At 39.1% G+C, this 24,845-nt stretch overlaps 1 protein-coding gene across 4 annotated transcripts in view; it reads left to right on the top strand.

Moving 5' to 3' along the window:
• DENND2B (DENN domain containing 2B) overlaps window positions 1-24,845 on the top strand; it is a 220,676-nt gene that overhangs the window by 39,019 nt on the left and 156,812 nt on the right. Inside the window, exon 4 of one of the 4 annotated variants that reach the window (XM_049890318.1) lies at window positions 21,741-21,943. The exons of the other annotated variants lie outside the window; for them this stretch is intronic. The gene's annotated coding sequence lies outside the window, so the exon portion shown is untranslated. The remainder of the gene's footprint in view (window positions 1-21,740; window positions 21,944-24,845) is intronic. 4 annotated transcript variants of the gene reach the window in all.

The raw sequence follows: 24,845 nt of genomic DNA, 5'->3' as shown, positions 1-24,845 counted from the left end.
TTTTCATTTACCTGATAAATATTACCCTTGGGAAAACTCTGCAAGACATGGAGAAGAGATTTTTTTAAAGTGGTTATGGGAAGTTGTATTATCTCCTAATTGAGCTAGAAGGGCTCCCATTTTGGGTGGATAATGCCAAGGCAATTCTACCTCAAAGTTTTTTTTTTTTTTTGAACACTTAGAATATGATTGGGTCTATAATTAGTAAAATCCCTGCTTTTGAGTTTTATGGACTCATTGGGTGAAAGAAGAGGGACACATAAAGGAAGAATAACAATTTCAGACCATTTGGCTTAAAAAAAAATAATTCTAGAAGCTCAGAGGAGAGAATGGTTATGAGCCAGGGTGGCTTTATAGAAGAGATTTCGAATGGGCCTTGAAACAAAGTGTGTTTCTGAAACATGCCGAGTTGCTGGGAAGAGCTTTTGATAGCACAGAGTAGACCATTTGGACTGAAACCAGGGAGAGAAGTAGTACTGAGCATCTGCTCTGTGCCACATGCCATATTCTCTCATATTCCAGTTTTGTGAAGTCAGTGTTGTTACTGTTTTAAAGATGAGAGGACTTAAGATCAGAAAGATAAGTAACCTGCTCAGGTTCACACAACTAGTAAGTGATTGAGCTGCAATTCCAATTCCCAGTTACCTGACTCTAAAGCTTGTGTTTCCACAGCTGCCTCCCCAAAGGGCAGTGGAAGGTCCAGTTGAAACAGACCATGGTCAGCTTGAATTCTGGCTCACAGACTGGAACATTGTCCTGTAGATATTGTCTAGCTATTAAAGATTTTTAAGACAATGAGTGATAGGGTAAACAATGTTTTTAGAAGATTAATGTGACATGTATGTATAAGAATGTGGCATGTTCATCACAAATAATGTGCACCTAAAAACCCCAACCCAGTGCCATCGAGTCGATTCCGACTCATAGCTACCCTATAGGACAGAGTAGAACGGCCCATAGAGTTTCCAAGGAGCGCCTGGCGGATTTGAACTGCCGACATATAATGTGCAAGATGTAGTTAATTAGGAGGTGAAAAAAGTGAATGCGCTCAAAATATCTGAGTAGTTTCAACTCCTGCCCAATTTACCGTACTCTTCCGTAGCTTGGTTTACTGGGCAAGAACGGGTTGCACTGACCACAAGGCTGCTGGGAATCAGAAAAAAGCTGAATCTGACCAGCAGAGCATTGAAATGGAATGTGTATGTGGAGCAACATGACTGGTAGTTTGTCCTTTATGTACCCCACGTGTTTCGCAATGCTTTGGTAAAAGTTTTTCTTTCTCCACTATCCCAGAGGGTAGATCAATCTTGTAATGTGTTTAAAAGCCTTTCCAAGTGGCAAAGCTGAGCTCTCAAACCAGGGCCACTGTCCTAAAGATCTCATTTAAGTGCCTTCCCCCTCACCCCATTCTCTTGGTTCTTGAAAATGCTGAATTTTGAAACTTGGTACTGGTAAGGTAAAAATGAATTGAGATTACTTTTTTTAATAATGAGGCAAATTAAGATAAAATACAGATTATCTTACTTTTTGTTGTAGAGAGCAATAGGATACTTCCGGAGTGTTACTGCGTGGGAAAGGATATATGAAAGCCAGGATTTAGGGGTATCTAGAGCTCTTCCTACTATTCCACATTTCTTACCAATTAATTGTGTTTTTCATATGCACACGCAGCTAGGGAGCTTACTCAAATGGATAAACGCGTGGCTACTAACCAAAAGCCTGGTGGTTCAAGTGGCTGGTGATTCGGTCCCTTTGAGGCGCCTTGAAAGAAGCATCATAGCGGTTGAAACCCAGTGGAGCATAGTTCAGCTCTGAAACACATGGGGCTGGAGTGAATCTGAATCAACTCAATGACTGCTGGTTTGGTTTGGTTTTGGTTTAGGGAGCTTACAGGGCCATTGAATACAGAGTATATAAAGCTAGGCACTTTAATTCTCTGCAGATAATGGGTTCAGGAAGGGCAGCAGTGGGTGGAGCCATTTTACTAAAATTATTTCCCCCCTTTGAATACAATCTGGATTCCTTGCTGTTCCTTGTGCAACCTCTAGGCCTTTTCCTGTGAACCTCTTAGTGCTGTGAACATGGTTCTTAGGCCAAGGAATGTCAGGTAGTAGGAAGTTTTATAAAAAAGGGCAGCTGACAGGCAGAAAAACCAAGCTTATTAATACAGAACCTTTATTTTAGTTAGTGGTAAAGTCAACCGTGGTTTCTTTATAAAATAAAATGTGAAACCAAAATACTATCTCAGTTCTTCATACCTGTTTTTACCTTTAAAATCTTATAATTCTGGGGAGCCTGCCCTATTGAATGGGACGCTGGTAGGTGAAGTTATTACTAGCATCTCTGAATGTGTCAGACCTGCCTCAGTTTGGGTTCTGGACTTCTGAGGAATGTGATCTCTCTTAGTGTAGTGAATTTGGAGTCAGAGGACACGGGTTAAAGTTCCAGTCTGGCCATTAATTCAGTAGTTTCTGGAGTTTGAAGTCTGAGGAATCTTTTTTTTTTTTTTTTTTTTTAAATTGTGCTTTAATTGAAAGCTTACAGTTCAAGTTAGTTTCTCATATAAAAATTTATACACACATTGTTATGCGACCCTTGTTGCTCTCCCGATAATGTGACAGCACACTCCTCCTTTCCACCTTGGATTTCCCTGTCCATTCAACCAGCTCCTGTCCCTTTTTGCCTTCTCATCTGGCCTCCAGACAGGAGCTGCATATTTAGTCTCGTGTAAAAAAAAAAAAAAAACTTGAGCTAGAAACACTGTCTTTACGAGTATCGTTTTATGTCTTACAGTCCAGCCTAATCTTTGTCTTGAAGAGTTGGCGTCGGGAATGGTTTCACTTCTGGACTAACAGAGAGTTCAGGGGCCGTGTCTTCTGGGGTTCCTCCAGTGTCAGTCGGAACATTAAGTCTGGTCTTTTTACTAGAATTTGAGTTCTTTACCCCACTTTTCTCTTGTTCTGTCAGGGACGCTGAGCAATCTTGTAATTGAGTTTTTCTAGTTCTTCTGTTATTGTTAGTTGCCACCGAGTCAGCTCTGACTTCTGGCAACCTTGTATATAACAGAAGGAAACCTTGTCTGATCCTGCGCCACCTTCACATAAGCTCATATCCATTGTCGCAACCACTGCCACTCTGTATTTTGAATGCCTTCTAACTTAGGGCCTCATCTTCTAGCACTATTATCGGACAATATTCTGTTGTGATTCATAAAGTTTTCATTGATTGATTTTCAGACGTAGATTGCCAGGCCTTTCTTCCTAGTCTGCCTTAGTCTGGAACCTCCAGTGAAACATGTCCACCACAGGTGACCCAGCTGATATTTGAAATATCAGTAGCATAACTTCCAGCATAATAGCACCATGCAAACCACCACAGTACAACAAATTGACAGATGGGTGGTGGCTAGTTCTTCTAGAGCCAAGTAATGCACTGGAACCAGACACTGGAAGTCATGCCCCAATTAGTCCCTTGATTCCTTCTCCCATTTTGTATTTTGTATCTCCTGAATGACATTTTGTTTTATCCGTAGCATCTGGTTGTAGATCAGAAATGAAAACCATCTAGGGCTTCCTCCAGGGAATGGCAAAGCTCGTTGTTAGTTGCCTGGCTTTCTTTTGGTATAAATTCCTGTGAGAATATTTCTGTGATGAATTTCGTGAGTTTGGGCCTCAAAAAGAGACTTTGGCAATGCTCTTATTTCAAATATCAGAAATGTTTGCTTACATTTTTGGCTTATTCCTTACTCACACAGTTGTTAATGTTTTTATACTTGGTAACCATTTGTCATTTTTATACTTTATTAAAGGAGTGATTCAGATTTTCTAAGATAGCTAAAAGCTTAGAAAAATAGTACTGGAATACCCTTTTGATACTCGGATGCAATCTTCTGGTATTATAGAACCATTTGGCTATTTTTACCTACTCCATCTCCAGATAGCCTTAAATCTCTTCCAAGGGAATTGATCTCTCTCAAGAGATTTCACAGCCTCACTCAGAAATGATTTCCTAGGTTTCAGGTTTCCAGACTGATGATCACAGATTATCTCTTGGTGTTTAGTATAAGTTTTCTTTTAGTGTTTCTTACTTTTACTCTTTTCTCATTCCTTTTCAATGCACACATGCTCATAAAGTGAACAAATTGGCTTTCCTAGACTCTAATGGCAACTACCGCATGTACAGATTGCTCTGTCTGTACCCATGCTTTCTTTCCAGTCCTTTGGCTAAACAAGCTTAGCTTTCCCTGTTTTTCTTTGTAGGTCCTGCTTTCTAGAGACCTATGATTATATTTGTTGCTTTGTGTTTTGTTTTATGCAGGAAGTCAACATCAGATATGTTGGCAATTAGAGCTTTTGGATCCAAAAGAGCCTTTTGGAAATAAAATGTGGTGCTTTTTTCTTCCTTCTATCAGCATGAGTAATTATGGAACATATGTAAACTTTGAAGATGGTCTTTAAAAAAAAAATTATCATCAAAAGAATTTTACCCAAGTCCTTAAGGGCTTAAAAGGAATCCAGCCTTTGTAAGATTGCATTAAAATGAACAGACTAGCCCAATTAAGGCCTTCCCAGAAGTATGGGAATCATTTGTTTAAACTGGAATTTAGGATCCCCAAGCAAATATGGTAGAAATAATCTGCTTAGCCCTATGTCAGTAGTACAAGAAGTAAATCCATTTTTTATGGACCTCTTATGATAAAGGGCCATTTTGATTAGAATATACTGGGAATTATGTCCCTGTTTGTCAATGTTCTAGAAACTACTTTGAATGGGCAAATAATTTTGGTTACTTTTTTTGTCCCTCTTTGAGCTGAAGTTGGGATTTTGGATGTTAATTTAACTAAGGACAAGTTTGAACCTAGATCTTTATGACCTTTTCTTCTCCTTTCTCCCTTCTCCCTATTCTTCTTCTTCAGGGAGGCTACCCAACACTCTTTTTTTTAAATTAATTTTTATTGTGCTTTAAGTGAAAGTTTACAACTCAGGTCAGTCTCTCATACAAAAATTTACATACACCTTGCTATACACTCTTAATTGCTCTCCCCTAATGAGACAGCACAGTCCTTCCCTCAACTCTCTCTTCTCGGGTCCATTCAGGCAGCTTCTGGCCTGCTCTGACCTCTCATCTCCCCTCCACACAGGAAATGCCAACACAGTCTCATGTGTCTACTTGATCCAAGAAGCTCGTTCTTCACCAGTATCATTTTCCATCCCATATCCCAGTCCAGTCCCTGTCTGAAGAGTTGGCTTTGGGAATGGTTCCTGTCTTGGGCTAACAGAAGGTCTGGAGACCGTGGCCTCCTGGGTCCTTCCAGTCCCAGTCTGACCATTAACTCTGGTCTTTTTATGAGAATTTGGGGTCTGCATCCCACTGCTCTCCTGTTCCCTCAGGGGTTCTCTGTTGTGTTCCCTGTCAGGGCAGTCATCGGTTGTGGCTGGGCACTGTCTAGTTCTTCTGGTCTCAGGATGATGTAGTCTCTGGTTCGTGTGGCTCTTTCTGTCTTTTGGGCTCGTAATCGCCTTGTGTCCTTGGTGTTCTTCATTCTCCTTTGATCCAGGTGGGTTGAGACCAATTGATGCATCTTAGATGGTTGCTTGCTAGCATTTAAGACCTCAGACGCCACTCTCCAAAGTGGGATGCAGAATGTTTTCTCAATAGATTTTATTATGCCAGTTGACTTAGATGTCCCCTGAAACCATGGTACCCAAACTCCCGCCCCTGATACGCTGGCCTTCGAAGCATTCAGTTTATTCAGGAAACTTCTTTGCTTTTGGTTTAGTCCAGTTGTGTTGACCTCTCCTGTATTGTGTGTTGTCTTTCCCTTCACCTAAAATAAAACTTATTATGAGTCGGAATTGACTCGATGACAGTGGGTCTGGGTTTACTATCTAATTAGTGAAAATTCCTCTCCCTTCCTCCCTCCCTCCCCACTCTTGTAACCATCAAAGAATATTTTCTTCTCTGTTTAAACTGTTTCTCCAGTTCTTATAATAGAGGTCTTATATGGTATTTGTCCTTTTGCAACTGACTAATTTCACTCAGCATAATGTCTTCCAGATTTCTCCATGTTATGAAATGTTTCATGGATTCATCATTGTTCTTTACCGATGTGTAGTATTCCATTGTGTGAATATACCATAATCTGTTTATCCATTCATTCATTGATGGGCACCTTGTTTGCTTCCAACTTTTTGCTATTATAAACAGTGCTGCAATGAACATGGGTGTGCATATATCTGTTCATGTAAAGGCTCTTATTTCTCTAGGATCTATTCCAAGGAGTGGGATTGCTGGATCATATGGTAGTTCTATTTCAAGTTTTTTTAAAGGAGGCACCAAATAGATTTCCAAAGTGGTTGTACTATTTACATTCCCACCAGCAGTGTATAAATGTTGCAGCCTCTCCACAATCTCTACAACATTTATTATTATGTGTTTTTTAGATTAATGCCAGTCTTGTTGGAGTGAGATGGAATCTCATTGTAGTTTTGATTTGCATTTCTCTAAATGCCTAATGATCATGAGCATTTCCTCAAGTATCTGTTAGCTATCTGAATGTCTTCTTTAGTGAAGTGCCTGTCCATATCCTTTGCCCATTTTTTAATTGAGTTGTCTTTTTTTGCAGAATCATCTAGATTTTAGAGATCAGGTGCTGATCGGAAATATTGTAGCTAAAAACTTTTTCCCAGTCTGTAGGTAGTCTTTTTACTCTTTTGGTGAAGTCTTTGGATGAACATAGGTGTTTGATTTTTAGGAGCTCCCAGTTATCTGGTTTCTTTTCTGCATTTTTAGTAATGTTTTTGTATACTGTTTATGCCATGTATTAGGGCTCCTAGTGTTGTCCCTATTTTTTCTTCAATGATTTTTATTGTTCTAGGTTTTATGTTTAGGTCTTTGATCCATTTTCAGTTAGTTTTTGTGCATGGTGTTAGGTATGGATCTTGTTTCATTATTTTGCAGGTGGATATCCAGTTATGGGAAACCCTGGTGGCATAGTGGTTAAGCACTATGGCTGCTAACCAAAAGGTTGGCAGTTCAAATCCACCAGGCACTCCTTGGAAACTCTATGGGGCAGTTCTACTCTGTCCTCTAGGGTCGCTGTGAGTCGGAATTGATTCAACCGCAACTGCTTTGTTTTTTTTTGGTTTTGGTTATCCAGTTATGCCAGCACCATTTGCTAAAAAGAATGTCTTTCCTCCTATTAACTGACTTGGGCCTTTGTCAAATATCAGCTTCTCATATGTGGGTGGATTTATGTCTGGATTCTCAATTCTGTTCCATTGGCCTATGTATCTGTTGTTGTACCAGTACCAGGCTGTTTTGACTACTGTGGCGGTATAATAGGTTCTAAAATCAGGTGGAGTGAGGCCTCCCACTTTGTTCTTCTTTTTCAGTAATGCTTTACTTATCCGGGGTCTCTTTTCCTTCCATATGAAGTTGGTGATTTGTTTCTCCATCTCATTAGAAAATGTTGTTGGAATTTGGATTGGAATTGCATTGTATCTGTAGATGGCTTTTGGTAGAATAGACATTTTTACAATGTTAAGTCTTCCTATCCATGAGCAAGGTATGTTTTTCCACTTATGTAGGTCTCTTTTGGTTTCTTGCATTAGTGTCTTGCTCTGATAAGATTTATTCCTAAGTATTTTATCTTCTAGGGGGCTACTGTGAATGGTATTGATTTGGTGATTTCCTCTTTTTTGTTCTTTTTATTGGTGTAGAGGAATTCAACTGATCTTGTATCCCGATAGTCTTTTGAAGTCTTCTATTAGCTTCGGGAGTTTTTTTGAGGATTCTTTAGGGTTTTCTGTGTATAAGATCATGTCATCTGCAAATAGAAGTACTTCTTCCTTACCAATCTGGATGCCCTTTATTTCTTTATCTAGCCTAATTGTCCTCGCTAGGACCTCCAGCACAATGTTGAATAAGAGTGGTGATATGGGGCATTCTTGTCTGGTTCCTGTTCTCAAGGGGAATGCTTTCAGACTCTCTCTGTTTAGGATGGTGTTGGCTGTTGACTTTGTATAAACACCCTTTATTATGCAGAGGAATTTTCCTTCTATTCCTATTTTGCTGAGAGTTTTTGTCATGAATGGGTGTTGAACTTTGTCAAATGCCTTTTCTGCATCAATTGATAAAAGCATGTGGTTCTTGTCTTTTGTTTCATTTATGTGGTGGGTTACATTAATTGTTTTTCCAGTATTGAACCATCCCTGCATACCTTGTATGAATCCCACTGGGTCATGGTGGATTTTTCTTTTTGATATGTTGTTGAATTCTATTGACTAGAATTTTGTTGAGGATTTTTGCATCTAAGTTCATGAGGGATATAGGTCTGTAATTTTCTTATTTTGTAGTGTCTTTAGCTGGTTTTGGTATCAGGGATATGCTGGCTTCATAGAATGAGTTTGGAATATTCCATCCTTTTCTATGCTCTGAAATACCTTTAGTAGTTGTGGTGTTACCTCTTCTCTGAAAGTCTGGTAGAACTCTGCAGTGAAGCCATCAGGGCCAGGGCTTTATTTTTTTGGGAGCTTTTTGATTACCTTTTCAGTCTCTTCTTTTGTTATGGGTCTTTTTAGTTGTTCTGCCTCTGTGTTAGTTTAGGTAGGTAGTGTGTTTCTAGGAATTCATCTACTTCTTCTATGTTTTCAAATTTGTTAGAGTACAGTTTGTCATAGTAATCTGATCCGATTCTTTTAGTTTCAGTACCCAACACTCTTATCAGTGCCTAGTGAAAGTTCCTCTCATCAAGGAGTCAGTGTCCTGGGATGTTTTGTCAGATACTGGTCTCCAAGGAAGTGCTTTATATTACTTACATTACTATCATTCACACGCCCTTTCTTGCATCCAGTATTTATTAAATATTTGCTATGGAGAAAGCACTATGCTAGTACTTCCAGGCAACTGTTTGCTCTCTTGCTGTATTTCTTCAGTAAGTGTGCTTGATATGAGATTCCTGATGAATGAATGAGTGGGTGAAGTTAAATTATATAAAAAACAGATTTTGGGATATGGGTGTTAGCTACCTCTTGATTCAAATACTGCTGTTGGGAAACAAACAAACAAAAAAATCAAACCTGTTGGCTGTCAAGTCAATTCTGACTCATAGTGACCCTATAGGACAGAGTAGAACTGCCGCACAGGGTTTCCAAGGAGCGCCTGGTGGGAAGTGACTCCTGGTAGGGAAGTTCAACATGTGGGAATATATTTTCTAGGGAGTGAAAAGAACCCAGTCAGTTGCTTCTCCTGTTAGTCATATTAGACTACATTTACCGTTTCCAACTCCAGTTAGAGTAACAGCCCCTGTATTAGAAAGTGCTGCTCAATGGTGAGTAGTAAGAATTGTCAGGAGATGCTTTTCCTAGAAAGTCTGGCCTTGCCTCTTGCCCAAAAAAAAAAACCTTTTTTTTTTTTTTTTTGAGCCAGGCTTAAATTCTAGGTGCTTAGACCCAAAAGGCTTCTATACAAACCAAAGTGATCCTAACACTGGGACCAAGCCCAGGAGAAATGGAAGTTCTCTTGAAAATTGTCTGTTAGTATGGACGGGGAATCAAAGCTTTTTGCTTCTCAGGACACACTAGAATCTGTACATTCAGACCTAGAAATGAAGAAAATCCACCTTACAAATGAATATTTAGTGCTATAGGGTTAGGACTAACATGGAAAAATGAGATTTAAGGTCAAATTTGAATCCTTAATACTCATTTAATCAGAGATACCAGTTATAAGGGCTCTGTTTTGCTATTCTTTTTCCCACATCTGTGTTTTGACAGGTCACTGCCTTGAATTAGAATAGTATTTAGGACCAAAGTGTTTGTGCAGAACAGTGCCTCCTCCTTTTCTCTCTGCACTTTTAAAAAAGTTATTCCATGGCTTTAAAGTACTGGCATTCCTGGAGTATTTACTCTGTGCTATTTTTTTTTTTTTTATATTCTAAGTGCTTTCACTAGTAACTGGTTGCCGTCAAGTTGACTCTGACTCATGGTGACCCCATGTGTGTCAGAACAGGACGGTGTTCCATAGTTTTTTTAGCGGCTGATTTTTTGGAAGTTGCTGTCTACTCTGACTCGTGGTGACCCCATGTGTGTCAAAGTAGAACAATGTTCCGTAGTGTTTTTAGTGGCTGATATTTCAGAAGTAGATCTCCAGGCCTTTCTTCTGAGGTGCCTCTGGGTGACCTTGAACCTCCAAGCACAGTTAGCAGCCATGGGCCATCCTAACTGAATTAGCATGTTTGTGAAAGGGATCCATGGAAGATATTGGTAGCTGGATAAGGTGAAGCCCGTATCCTAGAGGCTCTTGAATGTCGTGTTGAAGACTTTGAATTTGGAGTTAAAGGTGACAGGGAAGCACGTAAAAATTCTCTGAAAAAGCTAGTATTGTTCTATCTTTTCCTCTTCAGTGGAGGTGGCATATAATTGTTAGGACAGAAAAAGGATTGGAATTGGGGAAGGAACTGGAGGCTTGGAGGTACCAGGAGGCTGTTGTTAACACTACAGGTGTTAGTGTAGCCAGGGACTTAGTAGGATTTCAGTTTGTTTTGGTTTTGTTTTTGGAGAAGATGACGTAATTCTCTGGTAAGATGTGTAAAACCAGCTTTCTGAGAGAGTTTGAGGATAAGCAGCAAGGAGGCTTGGTATTTTGCCTTAATTCAGCATGTGATTGTGACTAAAAATGACATTTTAATATCTGACTGATAACTTCTCTAAGAAATGTGGGCCCAGTTAGGAAAGTGGAGAGAGAAGGGTACGCTATGCCAGTGTGAAAATAGTGATTGAGGAGGGGGATGGAGAGGAGGGGAAAGAGCAGATGGGGAATGAATGGAAGCAGCCTCCAAAAGAGGGCTGTTCTGGACCTCTGTGTCAGAGGAGCTGATTTATGGCCCCAGAGTCAGGCATCCATCCTGTTTTTTAGGTGACAGGAGACCAGTGGAATTTAAACCTACTGCCTGGCCCCACAAGTTCTTTGGCCCCATGAGTTACATATAGTAAGGCCAGGCCCATTTGTGTAGTCCACGTAAGATTTCAACCACAACTGATGAGAATGGGTCGATACAGTCTTTACCAGGCCAGTGAATTGGCACAGGGTATGATACTTTAAAAAGTTTTTTCCATTGTCAAGAATCTTTTTCCATCTCTGAGGAAAATCTTGAAAGTCAGCATGGAAGTGAGAGTACAGACGTTTAAATAGTATCTCAGACTGATCCGTAAGTTTGGGTTGCAAAAAAAAAAAATCCTGGAGCATTCAACTTTCAACACGTATTTATTGAGCAGCACCTACTAAGTACCAGTTACTGTGCAAGATACTGGAGCGTCAATCTTTTGATCATATTGCATCAAAAGTTATTAATAGAATATTAACATTTGATTCTGTTTCACAATAAGCTCTTTTAGCTGCAATAGCTTGGTCCATAAACCCTTTGTTTATGTTTGTATTTACTTGTTGAATGTTCACTGTGTACCAGGCAGTATGCTGGATGCTGAGGCAGGTTTGAAGAGGGATAAGAATTGGTGAGGGTCCTCAGCTGGCAGTTGACTCTAATTTATCAGGTAGATTCAGCAGCTTTCCAGTTCACTAGGATTTCCCAGCCAAGAGGAGAGTGTAATCAGCTCTGGGCTGACCACACTGGGCCCTCCCCTCGCCCCCTACTGCTGTCCCCCACCCCTTATCTCTAAATTTATGAGAAATTGGCTCCTTTGCATTAAGCTTGGGAAGTTCCCTTAGGGCAGCACTTCCCTGATGAAACAAAGTTAGAAACTTTTCCAAGAGAATCTCTCCTGCCTGTGTAATCCCAAAGAAGAACCTTCTCCCTGTTGTCTTTCCTCCTTCTTGTGAAAGTTGCATTTGTTTGCAGTATGGATACAGGACAACAGTGCTTGGTATTTTTCAGGCTCTTCACTTCTCCCTGCTCTGTTGCCTCTCTTTGGAGATGCTGGCAAGGGCAGGGTATCTTGTTTTCTTAGAAGAATGAGACAAATGAGAAGGAGGCTTTCGTGCTAAATTTTCCCATCATTTGGAAAGGCAGCTGTCCGAACAAAAGAGAATCAAAAGAAGATGGATACAGAAGAAGAGTATTGAGCTTTTGAATTGCCAACTGGAGTGAGATTTTTTCCCCCTTCTTTGCTTGGCACCTGGAACCAGCTTGTCTGAGGTTTGCCGCTGATTTTTATTGTGTGTCTGTGAGCTCCTTTAGTAGAAAACTACAAAATAAAAAGAATTATTTTTATCTTCAAGGCCAACTTTAAATTGGTTCTTTTAAAAATATAATATATACATTGTAGAACATTGTAAAAACAAAAAGGCTTCACTTTCCCAACCCCCACACATCACCACTGTTGGCATCTTAGTATGTCTCCTTCTAGATCTTTCTCTAGGAATTGTTGTTGTTCGTTGCCATTGAGTTGGCTCCATGTACAACAGAACGAAATTTTGTCCGGTTCTGCACCATCTTTGTGACGATTGCTATGCCTGAGTCTTTTGTTGGCGGTCACTGTATATTTCGAGTGCCTTCCAACCTAGGGGGCTTATCTTCAAGCACTGTATTGGACACTATTCTGTTGTGATCCATAAGGTTTTATTAGTTGATTTTTGGTAGTAGATCTCCAGGCTTTTCTTTCTGTATTCTGTCTTAGTCTTGAAGCTCTGCTGAAAGCTGTCTGCCATGGGTGATACTGCTGATGTTTGAAATACTGGTGGCATAGCTTCCAGCATAATAGCAACACACAAGCCACCAAAGTATTACAAACTGACAGGTGGTGGTCTCTAGGCATACACGTGTACATATTTTTGTGTGTGTTTATTTTAACCAAAATAAGATCATACTATAATACTGTTTTAATACTGTTTTTTAATCTACTTTTTTTTAAATCTACTTTTATTTTACTTCTACTTTTCTTCAATTCTGTACCTTTCCAATTCAGTAAATTTTAATTTTAATACTAAACCATATTCAGATTTCCCCAGTTAACCCTCAAATGTCCTTATAGTAGTTTTTCCATACCATTATCTAGCCTTTAACCATGCATTATATCTGCTTTTTATGGCGCTTAAACTTCTTTTACTCTAACCAGTTCCTTTTGTATGATACTAACTTGAAGAGTTATCCTGATCAGGTACTTTTAATTATGTGCTGACTCTGTGGCCTGTGCAGTGCTAAGGACTTAACAAAGATCATCTCACTTAATCCTTGCAACAACTCAGAGAAACATGTTTTATTATTCCTTATATTTGTGTACTGCCTTCCTGTGGGCTTCAGTCATTTCCTCTGTGTCAGAAATAGGTTACCTGTGTCTCAGTGGTCACTTTAAGAACATGAACTATGGATCCAGATGACGCAGATTCAGGTCTTTTTTCCACCACTTATTGTCTTTGAAGTTGGACAAGTCACTTAACCTCTCTGTGCCTCAGTTTCCTAATCTGCAAAATGGTGGTTAATAATAGTACCTACTTCATAAGGTTGTTGTGAGGTCAAATGAATTAATATATGCAAAGTGCTTAGAAGGTGACCTGGCATATAGTTAATGTATATGTGTATATATGTACATGGAGCCCTGGTGGTACAGTGGTTAAGAGCTCAGCTGCTAACCAAAAGGTCAACAGTTTGAATCCATCAGCTGCTCTTTGGAAACCCTATGGGGCAGTTCTGCTGTGTCTTATAGGGCCGCTATGAGTTGGAATCAACTTGGTGGCAATGGGTTTGGTATATATATATATATATATATATATGTGTGTGTGTGTGTGTATGTATATGGCTATTAGACAACTGGATGGTCCACAGGCACCTCAGATTCTCCATGTCCAGTGGAAAGCTTATGTCTATAAAGCTGCCTTTTCCTCCTCCTGTATTTCCCGGCTTTTTGAAATAACATCGGAGTTAACTCTGATTTCTCCTTTTCTCTCAGCAATCACTTTTGTAAAGTCTTGTCAGCTCCACTTCTCAAGTATCTAATGAATCGAACTCCTTATTTAAGTCTTGCCTCCCACCCGGTTAAAGCCTTGACCATCTTTTTCCTGAAATATAGTTTTAAAGTCTCCAAAGGGCTGCCTCTGGTTGCTTTTCAGTCTTCTAGGCTGCTCCCTAGCGAGCTTTCTAAAATATGGATTAATTTTGATACTTCCTGGCTAAAAGTTCTTTCTTTCATTATTGAGTAATAACATGCGGTAAAGGGCATAAAATGCACAAATATATTTCAGCATTTGTATACACCCATGTTGTAACCACAACTCAGATCTACATTTCCAGTACCCCAGAAGGTTCTCTGTGCCTCATCCCAGCTAGTATCCTTATTCCTACTCCTAACCATTTTTCCATTACCATTAATTTTGACTTTTCTTGAACTTCATCACGTAAGTGAATCATAAAAACCCTTTATTGATTTTTGATGGATAATTCCAAACTTTTTAGCAGGGCATTCAAAAGTCTTTGTCATCTGGCTTTTATTTCAAGCTCTTCACACATACTCTGCACTTTCTGCCCTGTAGTTACTACCTTACAAACATAGTAAGCTCTTTCTCCCATTTTTTAAAAAATAATATTTTATTTTGTTTTGGTGTCCCCCCCCCTTTTTTTTTGGCACCCTTCTGGCAAATTCATCTTTTGAACTCAGCTCCTGGCAGAATCAAGCCCTTCTCTCCACTCTGGAGGCACGATTGATGTAGTAACTTGTTACATATCTTTGCTCTACTCGCCCTGAGCCCATGGATGATGGGGCATTTTTCCCCTAGTTGGTTAGTTGATTTTTACACAAGTTAATTCATGTTATTTCTAGAAAAACTAGAAAATAAGGGTGAGTTAAAAACAAAAAACACCCACAATCCCACTATGCAGAGAAATCACAGTTTACATATACACCAAAATACATGCCAACACTTTAAAACATACAAATAAATATACACTCACAAAATACTAAATATTTATCTACTTAAACTAATCTATTATTTGTAATTAGTTTTCCCCCTTGCCTTTTGCTATTATAAAAACACTATGATGAACATCCTTATGCCTATATTTTAGTACATTCTTTGTTCATTTTCTTGGGATACATTTTTATAAGTAAAGTGAATAGATGAAGGGGATGAACATTTTTTTTTAATTTATTTTACTTTTAGTGAAAATATATACACAGCAAAACATGCATACATTGAACCATTTCTACAAAGTACAATTAAGTGACATTGGTTACATTCTTAACGTTCTGTCACCATTCTCGCTATCTCTTCCCAAATTATCTCACCACCATTTGCTTAGATTCACTGCCCCCAAGCACCTCATCTGTGCTTTAGAGTCACTCTTGTCAGTTTGAGCTCATACAGATAATTCTTTAAAAGAGCAGAATGCTCAAGGCAAACATTTTGTTTACTAATTGAGCTAAACAGTTATTTGATTTAATGGTGACTTCAGGGTATAGTTTCAGTTCAAGGTTTAAAGATTATCTCAGGGTAATAGATTCAGGGGTTTCTCTAGTCTCAGTGGGTCCAGTAAGTCTGTATTCCATAAATATTTGAAATTCTGTTCCATATTTCCCCCCCCTTTTGGTCAGAATCCATGTATTGAGACCTTGATCAAAATGTTCAGTAATGGTAGCTGGGCACCATCTTGTTCTGGTGCTAGTGCCATGCTGTTTAAATTTGTTTAACTTAAACCTGTTGCGGTTGAGTAAATTTCTACTCATAGTGAACCTATAGGACAGAGTAGAACTGCCCCATAGGGTTACCAAGGCTATAATCTTTATGGTAGCAGATTGCCACATCTTTCTCTCAAGGAGTGGCTGATGGGTTCAAACTGCTGACCTTTCAGTTATCAGCCGAGTATTTAACCACTGCGCTGGCAGGGCTCCTTCTTGTTTGGCTTAGGGACTGTGTTTTCCTTCCCTTTGCATCCCCAGTGCCAAGCATTGATTGTCTCCTTGTAGGTATTTAATAATGTGTTTGCAGACTGAAGTAATCTTTGAATGTTCACGGATAGAATTCAGAAAGCTTCTGCAATTTGGATAGAAAAAAATATATTTCCACTAACCTCTGACTGAAATTTAGTATTTCTTTCAGTTATGACTATAGATAATAAAGCACAGTGGTATTAACAGTACCTGTGACTTTGTCACCAATAGAAATCATGGATATTTCCCTGTATAAACCCTACTCTGTCTCTTTCTTGAGGCCATTTTATCTTTGTGTCAAATACCTGGGCAGTGCCTGGTACTTAGTAGGTGCCCTATAAATGTTAATTTTAAAAACTTTTTTATTTTTAAATATGTACAAAAGTCAAATTATATAATGAACCCTGACGTACTCTTCATCCAGCTTCAAATCTTATTAGCATTTTGCGAAATTTATTTTATCTATCCCCCCCATTCCTGGACATTGTCTTATTTTACCCATAAATATTTCAGAAAGCATGCCTAACTGATAAGGACTTTGAAAATATATAACCACTCTCCCATTACAACATTTAACAAAATTAACAATAATTCCTTAATATTATCTACTGTTGCTAGCTGCCTTTGAGTTGGTCCCTACTCATGGTGACCCCATGCACAATGGAGTGAAATGTTGCCCGATCATTGTGATCCACAGGGTTTTCATTGGCTGATTTTCAGAAGTAGGCCTTTCTTCCTGGTCCATATTAGTCTGGAAGCTCTGCCAAAACCTGTTCGGCATCATAGCAACGTGCAAGCCTTCACTGAGTAGGTAGTGCCTGTGCCTGAGATGCATTGGCTAGGACTTGAACCCAGGTCTCCCTCATGGAAAGCAAGAATTCTACCACTGCCCCCATATAATCTATTACTCAGACTGTATTCACCTGTCCTCAAATGTCTCAAAGATGTCTTTTAGTTAAGTTGGATATTTGAATCAGGAGCCACACATTTCGATGATATTCCTCTTCTATAAATGTTAATCACGTTGTATAAATTACTTGTTAATTTATATTAGTGTTCTGATATTGGTTTTCTCCTCTCTTGGTTTTCTGTTGCTTCTTTGTTATATTTTGCTCTTTGTTACATATTTCTCTCTCTCTCTCATTTCTGTAGATATGTATTTATTTATTATTTTTTGTTGTTGAGAATATACACAACAAAAACATACACCAGTTCGTTTCCACATGTACAATTTAGTGACATTGATTATATTCTTCGAGTTGGTCAGTCATTCTCACCCTCCTTTTCTGAGTTGTTTCTCCCACATTAACATAGACTCATTGCCCCCCAGGGTTCCTGTCTAATCTATTGAGTTGCTGTTGCCAGTTTGATTCTGTATAGATAGATCTTAAAAGACCATGATGCTCAAGGCAGACATTCTTTACTAGTTAAGCTAACCTGTCGTTTGACTTTAAGAAGACTTCAGGGGATATTTTTGGTTTAAGATTTAAAGATTATCTCAGGGCAGTAGTTTAGGAGGTTCATCTAGCCTCCACAGCTCCAGAAAGTCTAGAGTCCATGAGAATTTGAAATTCTGTTCTGCATTTCCCCCATTTTCATCAGAATTCTTCTATGGAATCTTTGATCAAAATGCTCGGTAATGGTAGCCAGGCACCATCTAGTTCTTCTGGCCTCATGGCAAAGGAGGCAGTTGTTCATGGAGGCAATTAGCCACACATTACATATTCTCCTCCTATTTCTGACTGCGGAAACCCTGGTGGTGTAGTGGTCAAGAGCTACGTCTGCTAACCAAAAGGTTGGCAATTCGAATCTACCAGGCGCTCCTTGGAAACCCTATGGGGCAGTTCTACTCTGTCCTATAGGGTTGCCATGAGTTGACGGCAACGGGTTACGGCAACGGGTTATTCCTAACTGCCCATCTTCCTCTGTTGCTCTAGATGAATAGACACCAATTGTTGTGCCTTGAATGGCCACTTGCAAGCTTTTAAGACCCCAGGCATTGCGCAACAAACTCAGAGGTAGAACAGAAGCACTAAACATATTAGGCCTGTTAACTGGGATGCCCCATGAAACCATGACCCTAAACCTCCAAACCAAGGAACCAAATCCCATGAAGTGTTTGGTTGTACATATCTTTGTTATACTTTTTTACTAATAATTTATTTTTGATGACTACTCTCTCCCTAGTTAATGTTTTATTTATCATTAATAAGAAATATTAACTTTGGTTATCTGGTCTAATTTTCAAAACTTAAACATTTAAGTCTTCTTTAAAGCCATCTGTTCCAGCCGTATTTTGGAATGAGGTATGTGATGAGCAAATTTGTTAAGTCTAAAATCTAAATGACACTTTTTCATTTGTTCAAGGAGACTACTTGTTAAATAATGTGAAATAAAGATACTTTCTCTAATAGTTTTATAAGCATGTCTGGGCCTCAGCTGTATCCTCTGCAAAATTGGAAGACATTCAGATTTGGGTCTTTTCTACATATAGGGCTTTTTATTTTCCTTATACTTAAAAAATATGAGAATTCCATAGTGTTAGTTCCTGGTTGTTGATTTTGTTCTGAATTCTATAAATCTTCTGTATTTGGGCCAAACCCTTCTGTCATTTCTGTACAATTTGCTTCTATTAAACTTTTAATTATAGATTTGAGGCCAGTAGTTTAAAGACTTCTACTGTTTACAGGATGGCTCTCTGAGCTGTATTCCTTCTTATGGTTGTCATCTTGTACATTCTTTGAATCTGTTTCTTTCATTAAATATATATATTCCTGTATTTTATACCTTTTTTTCTGATTAGCTTTTTCTGTAGCATCATTTCTATTTTTACTACATTCATCTATTCATTGACTTAGTATGGACCTTATGTTTTTATTATTTCTTTTGCAACTTGTACTTGCATAGTCATTATAATGGTCTGTTTCATAGCCTTGAGAATCAGTATCAGTCATTCTGTAAATTTGATAACAAGTATTTATTGAGGAAGGCATCCCATTACAGGGATTAGCTTTGCACTTCTTTTCTACCATAAGCTTTTTTTTTTTTTTCATTGACTGCTTATGTGTTTTTCCTGTTCATTCACTCTTCTGAGTTTACTTATTGATCTTCCTATCATAGTTTCAGACTATTTTATTTGTACTAAATAAGATTTGTGAGAAGCCCTTTTCTGTCTATTGAGATCTCATTTCATGTTCATTATAAAGTGTTAAGGAATTAATACACTTTTTATTTTGTGATGGTGAATTTCATTAATGATCACCTAATTATAAATCCTCTTCCCCGTTTTGGGAATGATTTTGTATAAGGGAAATGAAATTCCAAATCCCAGTTTGATTTTTGTTAGGATTAGCACAATGAGAGAAAACTCTGTGTTAGATGTGGCTTGTACCTGAGGTACACAGTATTTATGCCTGTCTGTATAGGGTCACTATGAGTCAGAAACGAGTCGATGGCAGTGGGTTTTTTGGTTTGGTGGAGAGCTGGCTGATGAGTGCTACAGCCTCCAGGTGGAGCAGCACTGATTGATTAATTGAGCAGTTTCACGGGGTACTTAGCAAGTGTGGAACCCTGAGCTAAAGACTGTGAAGGACTCAAGAAGAGTTAAAATGTGTATCTTGAATCTTTGATCATGTAAAAGAAAACAACATTAAAAAAAAAAATTATTGTAGTAAGATATAACCAAATATTGGCCATTTCAACCATGTTAAGATGTACAATTCAGTGATGTTAATTACACTCACCGTGTTGTGCAGCCATCACCACCATCCATTTCTAATATTTTTTCCTCTGTTAACAGAACTCAGTACCCTTTAAGCAGTCACTCCTCATTTCTCCCTTTCATCTGCCCCTGATAACGACTAATAAACTTTGGACTCTGTGCATTTGCCTATTCTAGATGTTTCATCTAAGTGGGTTCATACAATATTTATCTTTTTGTGTCTGACTTAGCATATTGTTTTCAAAGTACAGCCATGTCATAGCATGTATCAGAACTTCATTTCTCTTTATAGCTGAATAATATTCTTATATATATACCACATTTTATCTATCCATTCATCTGTTGATGGACACTTGGGTTGTTTCCACCTTTCGGTTATTGTGAGTAATACTGCAGTGAACACTGGTGTACAAGTATCTGTGTGAATCCCTGCTTTCAAGTCTTTTGGGTATGACCTGTTGAAAGAAAAAATTTGATCAATAAGTCATTTAGAGTTAAAAGGTTATATTGGGCAGAAAAAAAAAAAAAACAAAACTGTTTGAAAGCAGGGAGTGTACCTCCAGAGAAATGAACACATCACATTACAATTTTGATCAGCTTTTATACAGTACAAAGTTTTAGGAGATTTCCCAAAGGGGAAATTTAAAATGATTGGTTGTCATTCACTTAATTGGTGGGAGGTGGCTTGAATTGGTTTATTAAGTTTATATGTCTGCATTCTATAGGCTAGTTATGGTTTATCTAATTATTTAAACTTTTCCCAGAACTGTCTTTATCAGGAGTTTTTAGTTTCTGGGAAGGGTTAAAAGTTAAGTTTAACTGAGGTTGGGGGTGGGGTGGGGAACATTTTCTTTAACAATAGCTAGGAGTGGTGATAAGATAATTCCGTGTTTAAATTTTGAGGGCCTGCCAAACTGTTTTCTACAACTGCTGTGCCATTTTACAGATTAGATGAGGGTTCCAGTCTTTCCACATCCTTGCCGGCACTTGTTATTTTCTGTTTTTCTGAAAATAGCCATTCAGGAGGGGAGAGCAAATCTTTAATCATATAGAAGAGGTAGACATTGGGATAAGGGGCAGGAGACAATGTGTCCTTTGGAGCTGTCAGCAGGTAGGTTTCCTGTGTAGTAAATGCATGGAGGTTGTAATCTGCGGGATTGAAAGACCCTGCCCTCAGAGAGGCATGAAACACCTACAATAAAGAGCTAAAAATTAATACCAAAAGATAAGTAGATTCACAAGGCAGATTAGAATAGGCAAACATCTGATACAGACAAAGAATGACAAAGGTTTAGAGGTAAAAACTCACCATAAACCAGAGAGTTTGAGGAGGCTACATGGAGGACAAAGGGCATAACCTTGGAAGTTGGAGGGTTGGCAGGGTTTGACTTGGTGGAGAAGAAGGGAAAGGTGACTGCAGCTGGGAGGAATATACTGAAGCACAAAGGTGGGAAAATGTTCGTAAAACCAGATTTATTTGTTTACATGAAATGCTTTTTACAAACTTTTAGAAATGAAATCAAACCTAACATACATTTACTAAATCACCCTATTGCAAAGAATTAAACTGCATAAAATCTCTATGGTCCCAGAAAATGCAGCACATAAGGTCGTTTTCCTAAGCCACCTGGTGGTACAAATTCTTTTGCTTTTATGTTGGGGAGGCTTTTATAAATGCTGATCAGAACAGGAGTGCTGTAAAGTACGACAGTATAGTTTGGAAAAAATTGGTTATATTTTTTTGTCCTTTTGGGAAGTAGTCTTTTAGAACATTTATTCACACAGTGATAGAGACCTGTCTCAGTGTTTGCATAGAGCAGATTGAAGAAATTCCTGAAGGAAACCATCAAGGGGTTGATTCGATACCACACAGAAACACGAGGTGGTGGGACATGAGCTGTTTTTCCACATTTTAATATTTTCCGGAATGACGCTAAAAGCCTTGCCCTTAGAGAACCCTGAGCCACCTAATAATTTATTCTTCCAGCTCTTGGGAGAAAGAAATGGGAGATTTATACCATTAAACACATGCCCTGAAGTTGAGGGCAGACCTGGGAATGTAACCAGTGAGGAAAGGTAAGGAAAGCTGCATGACTTTGATTTCTTTGAGAAAATGTTAAGTTTGATACCATTTTTTCTAGCTCTCTGTTTTCAAAAAAGCCTAGCTTCTGGAGGAGGAGAGGAAAGAATGCTATCAAGGAATTAACGAGTCTCTGCAGGAGACCTACTATTTGCCATTCAGTAGTTGGCACTTCCAGAAATCTTATTCATTATCTCAGAGAAGAGGAAAAAAAGGACTCAGAGAGATCAAGTAACTTGCCCAAGATCCAGAATCCGAACCCAGGTTTGTTCGCTTCCAAAAGCCCTTTCCACTACATTGTGATGTTTCTTTTTTGCTGAAATCATGGAAAATGAGAAATATTTTGGATTAAATTAGTGGACTCATGGTATCCAGCAAACTGTTCTAAAAAACTATGAGTAAACTTTATTCGGAAGCATTTGGTGAGAGGAGTAATGATGGCTAGGAGAGGGGAATTGAGGGGAACCATACCAGGAGTTCCTTAGATTATCTCTGTTTCATGGAAAGGGAATTTTCTGCCCTACATCTAGTCCTTGGTGGTTTGGAGGAAGTGGATCTTGAATTTATCTGCCATCAATCAGCGAAGGAAAATGAGAGAAGTGTAGCATACTATAGGGCTATGAGATTTCACAAAACAGTTCCCCCGCCCCCAAACTTGGGACCAACATAGAATTCCCAGATTTAAAAAATAAAAAATTTTGCCAGGGAAGGAGTCTAAAAACAAGTAAACACTTCAAACCTCTTATTGCTTTTGTATCACCTAAGAAAGGACGTTTGAAAACCAAGATAATAAATAAGCAAGTAAACATATAAAAAATAGAATATGTTGTTGTTAGTTGCTGTGAAGCCGATTCTGATTCAGGATGACCCCATGTGTGCAGAGTAGAACTGCTCCCTAGGGTTTTCAGGACTGTGACCTTTCAGAAGCAGATTGCCAGGCCTGCCTTCCAAGGTGCCTCTGGTTGGGTTCGAACCACCAACCTTCAGGGTAGTAGTTGAGAGCACTTAAACATATGTACTACCCAGAGACCTAAAATAGGGCATAGGACAGCCCTTCTTAAGAAAGGACTTTATACTCAATTAGGTTAAATTTAAAATATTTTTGAATCAAAAATTACTACATAAGATCTTATGGTATTATTCTTGATGTGTTTGTCAGTTTTTGAATTTTTATTTGCATCAGGAGAAGCTCGACTGTATGTTTGTTTCATACTTTGTTTTTTATCACTATTATTGTTGACAGTCCCCTTGGAAAGGTATGTTGATGAAAATAGTGTTAACAATAAATACAGCTTCATTCAGTATGGAATATTCTGGTGGATGGAGGGAAAAGGGAGTAAGAACAATTCTCAGGCTTTCAGTTCTGTGGCCAGGCCAAGCCAGGAAGAAAGCAGTCGCAGCTCTGCTGTCTGACTGGTAAAGACTACAGGAAGGGCGCTGCAGGGCCTGTCTGCCACTGCTTCATGTCTGGGGTGAAGGAGGGAGCTGCACAGGACTCGTACTGCCCACTATGGAACAGGGAGGAATGTATTTGCTTTTATCGTGGCCCTGGCCTTTGTCCATGGGCCAGTATTTGGGAGAACCATTCCTCTGAAGGGATTATCCTGTTTGGCTCTCCAAAATTATTTAAAGGAGGAGGCATAGTTGAGCATTGTGCACTTTTAAGAACTACCCATATGGGATCAAATTGACAACAGCAACTAGAATGATTAGATAGGAGACTTAGGGGGCAGTCAGTTTATGTTAATGGGGGAGGAACAATTTGGAAAAGGAGGGTCAGACTGGTTGCACAGCTTGGAGAATGTAATCAGTGTCACTGGATTGTACATGTAGAAATTATTGAATTGGTATATGTTCTGCTGTGTATATTGTCAACAATAATAATCGCAAAAAATAAAATAAAAAAGGAGAAGGCATAGACAAAGGCCCATTGTTTTCTCCAGGCAGCTGTTTATTGCACTGGTGCAAAGAAGGAGTGTAGGAAGCCTGCAGGACTGTGGCCTAGGTGCTCAGATTTGGCGGTGGTCCTGTTGCTGGGGCCTGGTTATTCTGAGTCTCTCTTGGTAGGATTATGGTATGGGAAAGGTAAGAGCCTATCCCTACAACTGGGCAAACTGCATTTTTCCTAAGCAGCAACGTCTTAACTTCACCTTCCACTTGGTCTCAGTGCCCTGGAGTTTTGGCAAATGTTGTGTGAGTGCCGGGAACAGCAAAAGAGCCTAAAAGCAGTGTGGGAATTCCCCAACTCCTGGCCTGCCTCTTTTGTCCAAGGTGACACCTACCTTCTGCCTTTCCAGAGGCCATGCTGGGGGAAGTGTGTGTTTTAGCCTCTCAAATTAGCTTCCCTGGCTTGTTTACATTAGTTTGATCCTTTCTGCCCTTTATTATAAATGAGGCCTTGAGTGGGAGATTTCCCTGCCCCGGTGAAGGTCACATCTTCCTTGTGTCTGCTTTTCAATTTTTCCAGCTGAAGAAGAGTGTTTTTTTTTTCTTTTCTTTTTAAAAATACCTTCCTTGGCTTAACTCTTTTCTCCCAGAGGCTTTGCCTAGTGAGTAGACCAGTTCATAACTAGGAAGCGATTCCTGTTTCTGAAAACTCTCTTCTGCTAGGTTCTGTGACAGTTAGACCTTTTTTGCATTTGTTTGTCACTGCCATAGTTGTCAGTACTCACCCCTAAGAAAGGGAATAGTCTTCCAAGCCCAGAATCCAGACTGTTTATTGGTATTTGTTGAAGTGTTGACACAGGGGTTCCTAGTTCTTTGGGATGTGTCTCTTGGATCCTCAGTGGAATGTAAATCCTTTGAGGTTAAGAGCTCCAAGTTCTTTCTTTCCTAGTCTCTACTATGGTATGTAAGTGGAGAGGTGAACCCTGTGGGGAGAGGGACCACCAGTGGCTGAATTTGCCCATGGTGTAAAAAAAAAAAAAAAAAAAAAATTATTATTTTTTTTGTTACCTCACCTTTGCCCCCAATGTCAACATACCTACCTAGGGCACAGCATAAACACACCACCTCTGAGGCTGACTTCACAACTCTATCCTGCTACTTGAGCTTACTGTAAGATTGAGAGAAAACCCTTTTGCCCTTCAGGGCATTGGTAGAAGGCCTGCCTGAGACGTCTTTGTCCATTTGTGGAAGTCTCCTTTTTTTTTTTATTGTTTATTTA

Source organism: Elephas maximus, chromosome 7, assembly GCF_024166365.1.
Source record: "Elephas maximus indicus isolate mEleMax1 chromosome 7, mEleMax1 primary haplotype, whole genome shotgun sequence".
Lineage (NCBI taxonomy): Eukaryota > Metazoa > Chordata > Mammalia > Proboscidea > Elephantidae > Elephas > Elephas maximus.
This window is presented reverse-complemented; position numbering and strand designations above follow the sequence as displayed.